The sequence below is a fragment of the Tympanuchus pallidicinctus genome, unplaced genomic scaffold (assembly GCF_026119805.1).
Source record: "Tympanuchus pallidicinctus isolate F22 unplaced genomic scaffold, pur_lepc_1.0 scaffold5, whole genome shotgun sequence".
Classification (NCBI taxonomy): Eukaryota; Metazoa; Chordata; class Aves; order Galliformes; family Phasianidae; genus Tympanuchus; species Tympanuchus pallidicinctus.
In genome coordinates, this window is record NW_026294769.1 from 58,900,363 (window position 1) to 58,909,776 (window position 9,414).

Consider the following 9,414-nt stretch of genomic DNA (forward strand, 5'->3'; position numbering starts at 1 on the left):
TTCAAGGTCCATCTGGATGCCTGCCTTTGTGACCTGCTGTAGAGAACTGCTGTAGCAGTGGGGTTGGACTAGATGATCTCCAGAAATCCCTTCTAATCCCAACAATTTTGTGATTTGACAGCACCAGGACGCACAAGCCACCTGGAACAATCACACTCCATAAATTTCTGCCCTCACTTTAGATCAATCTAGCATTAATAAACTGATTCTTACAGTTCCTGGCAGGCCACCTCAGTATGAGAAGCATTCTCCCCCTTGTTCAAGCCAACGATCTCCCAGCCAGACTGCTCCTCTAACTCTGGGAGGTTTGGACTGTGCTGACTCCTTGCTCTCAGCCGTCCTCATGCTGTATTATTTACTTGCAGCTCCTATGAAAATTCTAGTTTGGAGCCTTCATCAGATTGATAGCAAGAGCTGTTCCCCCAGCAGAGAGCTTGCTTCGGCGTCACTTAATAAATCAGAGTTCCAACACAAGAGAAAAAAAATAAAGTATGTTGGAAATTTAGAATTGGATCTTTTTTGTCATTCTTCTCTCATCACAAGTAAACCAAAGAGGAAAGGAAGAAGCCTGTGGTACTAGAAGCCTTTGGATTGTTATAAGTACTAACCAAAACCTCCAACCAGCTGCCAGAGACTACTTTCCCCAAGCTTATTATTCCATTTCTGTTTCTGCCATTTAACTCCTCAATTGTAATATTTCCATGCAAACAGCATGGTGTGCCTGAAATATCTTATCAAGGAGAAACCAAACTGCTTTCTCTCTTGGAAGATGGGTGGGATTCTTAATGAGCCAACAACAAAAAAAAAGACCAGATAAAATTAAGAGAAAAACACTAGACTATTTTATCCTCTTTCTTTTCCCCAAATGCTTTGCCTGGCTCTCCAGCCCCACTATTGCCATTAACTAAAGTAGAAAGGTATTCAGAGAAAAAGTTGCCAGGTCATTGGCCAACAACCCCTTACACTGATGCAAATTTAACACTTCTTCCACATATACATGGCCATTAACACTTATTTCTCCACACCTCAGCTCTCATTTCCTCCTACCTTTGCTCAGTACTTACTGATTTGTTTCTAACAGCTTCTTTTGTCTTCTCCACAACACACTTAGCACTGTTTGTGCTTTCCCCTCAGTCTTCTCTTCCACTTCTGCATCCCATTTCTTTAGATATCTCTTTCAAACTCTCCTCTAGAGCAGAGACTTTCCCCCATGGCTTCCCCTTGCACCCTTTACACTCCCTTGTGACAGTCCATAAAAAAAGCTTCAGTTCAAGCATATCACAGAGCTGTAAAGAACTTGTGTGAGGCATGCAGTGCATCTCAGATTCCCTGCTGCAGTCTGCACAAATTGATGGATGCTGTTATGGAAGGATAATGCCAGGTGGTAGATATACTTTTATATCCTATTTGCTTTCCTCACATAACACAGTCAACATATAAAGGGGGTAAAAAGAGGGTCCTGTGACAATCCCCTCCAAATAAATCCAGGATCTAGCAGACAAAGCAAAGGTAAAGAGAACTTATTAGGCTACTGAAACCTGTGTTCATAAACTCACACAATTAACTTCTTTGTAGCTTTGGCCCACATGTTAAACAGCCCTACTGACTCCAGTGCTACACTTTACTAAAGCACTTATACGATAGGCTATAAATAATGTGCAATTCCCAACCCCTCCCCAATGAAATTCTGGTTTTAGCATTTTATCAGCTTTCAGTTCTGCTGCCTTCTAACAAGACTTTTTGAGGATTTTTTTCTTCTGAGTTGAATTTGGTGGTGAGTGGGAGTGAAGACAGAAATCCAATAAGCCTGAAGGCAATTGCTGCACTGGCAGTGTGCAGTGCTTTTTATTTTGAAACTGGCATGAAGGCCCTCTAAGTAACACAAGCTCTTTTTTTTTTTTTTTTTTGACAGAGCTGACAAATTATATAACAAGATGCTGTCTGATAGTTTTTTGGGAGGATTAGGATGGAATGAAGTCAAAACAAAAAGCTCACTTCACATCAGGGGTATTTCCTCAACATACTATTAAAGGAAGCACCTTTATCCAAAGAACTCCAAAGGCACTTTAAGCGCTGTAACCAAGACTTGAATTATCACAGCTACCCAAATTAGGTTTCTCTTGGTCTTTACTTGGATGTATCGTTAATAAGTTGATAATCACAAATGCTTGATGTCTCGCAAATTCTGTTTACTGTGTGGGAGGGGGCTTCACAAATTACTGGCACCTTTGAATGGTGCAAATAATTTTTTAGCCTTCAGAACTAAGGCTATGATGTATTTATAATGATCAGAGATCAACGCGATGGAATGGTGATTCAAGAGCTGTAATGACAAAGGGACTAGCACAGTGGGAAGGTATTGCAAAAGGAAAAGTGCTCACCCATCTCTAAAGATCAAGGCTCACAAGGGAAACTCTACAAGCATGGGCTCTCCAACTAGAGATTCTTCCCCAGTGGCAGTCAGCCCTTAAATGATGTCTAAGAGAGCTGCAGCCAGACTCCATCCCTTTCAGTCACACAGCTGAATTGCCTTCACCTGTGCTCCCAGGACTAACTGGGTCCTTTCCCCAGGTGATCAATCAGTGGTTCAGGCCATGACTCAACAGTTACCACACAGTAATCCCAGTTGAATCTGTGCAAGAAACTGACACCTAAACACACTGAAAGCTAAAATAGTTGTGTCTTTTTTTTTTTCCCTCTAACTCAATTTGAACCCCCTGTAGTCCAAGAGAAATTATGTCATTTCCCACTCTTGATCAGTCTTTATATTCAAATTGTGCAACATACGAACTATAAGTTTTGTACTAATACCTCCTAACAAATGTTTTGCAAACTTTGGAGGCTGACTGCCTTCAGCGAGTTTCAGATCCTTCAGGCACCAGGAAGCGTGGAACAGAGAGGAAAATAACTCTCTATTTTATATATGCTTAACGGTCAAAATTTCCTCCATTAAGAACAAGCTTTTTTCCTCCAAAAATCTTAGGAAAAGTGTTTTCACATCAAAGAAATTACTCATCACAACACTCTGGCAGGATGGAAGGATGAACTATGTTTTTATGTAGGATAAACTTGTACTATGTAAATATTATTACCTTCTTATTTACTCAAAACATATCCATCTAGTAATAAAGGGAGGAAACAAGGATCCTTGAAACATGCTCATTAAAGCAGTGAAAATAGGCCAAAAAAATTAAGTATCATCTGAAGAAATAATATCATGTATTTCTGTACCCTTTTTAGAGTACTAGGATATGAAAACACTGAAATAGTTGGTTAACATCACAATACTCTAAGAAGGTGCTTTAACTCCTTACTGCAGGCACAAAAGTTCCATGTTGAAGCCAGGTACACAAGCCACGCATCACATCCAGTCTTGTATTAACCATGACATCAAAACCTGCTTATGCAATCAATAAAGAGCCCTTAGGTGCAGCATGAGATAAATACCAGGCCTTGTGCTCACTAGAGTTAACAAATAAGCGTTCCCAACTTGGACATAAAAAGGTTTCTGACCTAGTGACTTCTGCATACGCTGCCAATGGTTATTATCAGAGGAATAAAACCCTCGAGTCTCGTAGCATGGGATCCAGTCTGTGGGAGCTGAGCAGCAGGGCTAGCTCCTCTTTGCACATGCACAGCTAGCCCTGTACTGCTAGCCCTCTCACCAGCACCCAGGTGTTTCCTTGTGCCAGTCTCCTATGGATACTCGGTGTTCAGGGTATTAAAACCTCAACCTAGTTAAATAGGCTTAAATGTTCACATAGTTAGCACTAGATTTCTCTTCACAGCTATCTTAGTATGTCCATAGCTGGTACTTAATTATCTCCAGGAAAACAAGCTCCAACATTAAAACCTAATGCATATTTTCATGCTCCTTGAGCTATAGAACATGTTTATACCACATCGTGATTTTACTGGCTACTAAAGATCAAATGTGTCTGAAGTCCATGACTTAAGAATGCAAACTCTCATAAAGGATGTCTAGGAACACAGGATAAAGAACTTTAGTCCACATCATTAGCACAGTGTAGATGTGTGGACTTGCTGTTTCCAGTCCAACTGCCACCATGAAACCTACTCTTTCACAAAGGGGAAAAAGAGATTGTATACCATTTGAATTTAAAATGCCTCCATAACACTGAGGACACAGAACAAGAAACAAACATCCTATCTCCAAGGTGGTGCTTGTGGAGGGAGTAGAACCAAGAAAGGTGCTGAGGTGTAGCTTAATGTTTAGCTCAGACTGCAAAAGTACCATAACATTTACTTCAGTAACTTAATATATCCTTGGACAGCTATAATTCAATGATGCTTTTGCTCTTTGTAAAGTACCACTCATTCCTGAAGTGAAAATATGCATTAGGAGGCTTGCAGAGAAGCATCTCCATCTATTTAAAAGTATAGTTTATTCACTCAGGACTGCATTATACAAGCAAAAAAAAGAGTTATTTTATAGCCTGTTAGCTTGCTGCTAAGATCTGGTAACAAATATTTTGTAACTGTGCTCCTGATGCCAGTTGTCTTCTTTTCGTAGGATACAGGATTTATGAATGTGTCCACAGGGAGCTCACATGCAATTCCTATGCATGTTTTCCACAACTTGCTCTCAGTACTGAGCAACATGCCATAACAATACCCACTGTCTGCATCATTTTGCTATGAGGAGGCAGGTATTTCTTCACTGCTGCCATGTTTACTTACAGAGATAGTACACCAAGGCACCACAGAAGGCACAAGGTAAACATAGTCAGATTTCCAGCAGTGTGTCAACCACGATTTCCAACTCCCTCCATCTGCCTATTCCAACAAATAGACGAATTGCCTTTCCCATTCACAGGAAAGCTACAGCCTCATGATGTTTCTACACACCTGCCTTTCCAAGCTGCTGACACAGCTCATAGCCACCTGATTTTGCTTGTTAAAGCTCATTAGCAGTAAGATAATTAGTGGACAGGGAAAGAACATAACTTGTACACTGGGAGATCCTCATACCATTCTTACACTTCCACATGCTACAGGGAGCTTGTTATTTGAGGCAGAACCCTATTTGTTTAAGAATTCTTGAATGGATGCTGTAGGAGTTATTCCTGTGTTCATCTGCCATCAGAAGACATTGCGAAACGGTCATAAAATTAAGAAATGACCAACAACCTAGCCCTCAGAAAAAATAAATAAATCACAGCTTTACAGATTTGCACTTTTCTATCTTTAAAAAGACTGTAATCTTTTAATCTTTTCTACTAACAGAGAACTTAACATAACATTGCAAATGCTCAAGTTTACTGGAAAAAAAAAAAAAAGCTTTGTTCAAAACGCCATTGCAGGAGTAAAACTAGAAGACTTCTCCATCCTCAGTCTTCCTCCCTCTTCCCTCCTGTTTTTTCTTTTGATTCTCTTTCCCAAAAATCTTTAAAGTTCTTCATCTCTTCCCCTTTCAAGGACTCCTTCAGACAGTCGCTACAAATATTTTTGTGAAACAGTCAAAAGATGCACAAAGTTGATATTATCATGTAACTTGAGGATGAGAGCAACTATTCTTGGATGCTTATAAAACATCACTACTAATATTTATAAAGATTAGTCAATGGAAAGAAAGTTATGATGGAATTTGCAATTGTCATGCTTAAAATGAGTTTCATCTACTGCCAGCCTCTTGCAACACATGCTCCAGACAGCTTCATCCTTCGGCTGAGAACATGTTTTGCTTCCCAGTTTTGTTTGTTTCAGTCACAACTCTATTTTGTGAAGATTTGAGTTTGACATGTTACTGAAACTCACTGCAGCAAGCAGTTGATCCCATAAAGGCTCATACTTCTGGAATTTAAGCAGTGCTACAGTCTGCACACACCTCCTTGTATACGCATATCTGAAAGATGAAAGGTCAGAAAAAACTGAAGATTTGAAAGCTGTAACATGACAATGATTTTAAAACTGAATGACTATACTCAAAGAAATTCTTACTGCCAAAAGTAAAGAGGTACCTGGGTCACTTCCCCTCAGTTCACAAAAAAAAAAAAAAAAAAATTCAAGTTTTATCTCATTTAAAATTCTTTAATTATTACACAACAGTACTGTGACTGCATTATCAAACAGAACATGGCTATTACACTATTTGGATTGCTCTAAAGCTACTTCACTTAGCAGCTTGGCACTGTAATAATTTGGAACAAATTCACACTTTGCAGTTTCATCACTCTCAAGAGAAAACTTGAGAAACAGCAAGAAGCTCAGCATAGATGAATGTGCTCAGCTCTAGGAAACTACAATACCAAATACTACCTCCAGCTCTGATTCTGCCCACCCTCCTCCCTCCCCATTCTCATCCTGGGAACTAATCCCATATATTAGCAAGGCGAATCCTTGTGCATTAGAACAGCTTTCTGTATTCATGTGTACAGACCAAAACAACTCACCATTAACTGCTAACTTCCATCAGGGCAGCAAAATTGTTTTGACAGTCATGAGATGAGAAGCATCAGTAAGAACAATAAGCAGTAACAATAAGCAGTATTTATTAAAGCAAAATTACAGAATGATTGAATCACTTGAGTTGGAAAGGACCTTTAAAGGTCACCTAGTTTAACTCCCTTGCAGTGAAGAGGGACATCTACAGAGATCAGGTTGCTCAGAGTTTGGTCCATACTAAATGTCTCTAAGGACAGGGCATCCACAAACCACCTCCCTAGAAAACCTTTTCCAGTGCCTCATCCATTGTTGTAGAAAACTTTCCTTATATCTACAGAAAATCTGCCCTTTTTTAGTTTGAAGTCACTTCCCCTTGTTCTGAAACAACAGGCCCTGCCACAGAATCTGTCACCTTCCCTCTTACAGCGCCCTTTTACATACTGAAGATCTGCTATCAGGTCTCCCTGAAGCTCTCTCCTCTCCAGGCTGACCAGCCCCAGCTCTATCAGCCTGCTCTCAAAGAGAAGGTGTTCCATCCCTTGTACCATATCAAGAAAGATAATTTGTCAGTATTATTCCTTTGTACTTAATAAAAAAAGCACAAAACATTACAGGATTAGAGATTGTAATACACTGATAAGTCAGATTTAAGCATCTACTGGAAACTACTACAAATACTCCGCTGAATTAAAGATGAAGTATGTTTTAGAGTTATTAGTACGCATATTAATACATCTGACATATTACAACAAAATGATTTAGATTGAAAAGAACCCCTGGGATTCATTGAGTTCAACTCCTTGCTCAAAGTTGTAACTTTATCACAATGCTCACATACTCAGTTGAGCATTTCTAAGGGTAAACATTCCTCAGTCTCTCTGGATGACTGGTTCCTGTGCTTGAAAAAAAAAAAAAAAATTACTTTTTAAATCTAATTGGAATTTTCCAATTACAATTTACTTCCAACTGTTTCTTCTTATTCTACACCAAGTGACTTTCAAAGAAGTTCTAGCTTGAAGTCTCCAATTACGTACCAACGAAGACGGCAATGAAATCTGTTCTTTGCCTGCTCTACTTAAGGAACATGCAGTTCCCTCAGATGGAGGTTTTATATCACGTGCTCTTGACTCCTCACTCTTTTGGTGGTAATCCCCACTGGACTTGCACAAGATCAGTATCTGCCTTATACTAGGGTTGTTCCATCCCAGACACAGGACTTCACACTTTGCTTTGCCAAAACTCAGACAACTCCCATCAGTCAATTCTTCTAGCCTGCTTCACTTATTCCGAATTACAACCTTGCACTCCAGCAGGTGGATTTCTCACTACCTCCAAGGTTGGTACAGCAAACTGTATGTGATTAGACAGAGGGAAAAAAATATCTGCCTTGAATTTTAACCACATTTAAAGAGATACCTGCTATTTTCATGGAAAAATCTGCTCCTACGACTTTGTTTTTTGGATAACAGATGACAGACATTAAGTGTCTTATAGAAGTTTAATATTACATTTGTAGAAGTTTGGGAAAGAAAAGGAATTTCTTTTCACTGTTACTAACAATTCAGATTCTCTTTTCATTGCATAATGCAATATAGAAATTGATTAATGAGGCAGTCTGGATGCCATTTTTGATGAATCAGTCACATGAAGGCTAAACTTGCACATTACTGAGCATTCAACACTTCTGTAGACATGCCCTCAGTATGCTATCAGTGCCAAAATACTGGTGTTTAAGTAAGATAAAATCACCTTGAAAACAAATTTTTTTGCACAAGAAAAGCTGTACTAGCCAATCCTTCCTTAGAAGCAGCACTGAGAAACAGAACTTCAAGCAATGACAAAGCCATCACTGATAGGATATGAGTAGTTTAAAAAAAAAAAAAACAAAACAAAACAACACAAAACAAGTGAGCCAACTTAGACTTCAAGCTGATTTAAAAGCACTATACTCCTAGTCTATTACAGTATCTTTCACATTACTTGATACTTTATGCCAAATTAGGTATTTAATACTTTTCATAAGTTATTCTTATGCAAGGAGATGAACATGTTGTTACAGAGAAGAGCAAAACAACAGAAACACTCCAAGTCAGAACTAAATATTTTCTAAGAACTTATGATCAAGTCACAAGGTACAAAGGTCCTTCTTTACATGAAATAGTTCTACAACTCACCTTTTGCCAGCTCTGGCATCATACTAACTGTCCAGTAAGTCCTTCAGTTTAAACAAAGATGAAAAAAACTAGCTGGGAAAATACTGTAGGAAGAGAGTGGATGAGTTAAAACAACTTGCTACATGTATGTCAGTACATCACTTCACAGAACTTCACAAAAAGAGCTAAGAAATTAATATGTGACTGGGATACAGTAAAAGGGAGTTACGTCCCCACCCCCAATCTTAAAAGTGAAATTGTGCAGATGCCATCTTTTCCTTTCCAATGCTTGCTCTGACCAATCAGTCTGTACTTCACAGAAAACCCAGGATACTTTCTAGGGATCTGACCTGGGAGGTGTTATGTTATATTCTGCAGAAAAAGAGATGCTAAGGAAGAAAAACAAAACAACAACAACAAAAAAATCACTGAAATGATGGCTGAAGAAAACCATGTTAAAATAGATTTTAAAAGTTACAACAGTCAAACAATACAGAATTTAGTTTATTGGTTGCTTTATGAATCTTCAGAATTTTGTCTTCCAAAAATAAAAGTTTTCAACCTACCAAGCTCGTTATCCACACCTTTAGAAAGGCTTTTCTGCTGAAAAAGTGCCACTCTAGAAAGAATCTCCAAAACCAGACAAGAAAACAGGAACAATCTATAATTCTGAAGCACAATGCCCATCCAAACTGCTTACATATGGACTATGCTAGGTTTTGCCAGGAGATGTATGTTAGAAATGCATTACTAATGACAAGCTTCTATGACAAATGCGGAAGTACAGAAAAAACAATTCTGATCTGGCTATTAGGGATGCATTTGTTCATACTGTGTGCTTTCCATTTTCTTGAAA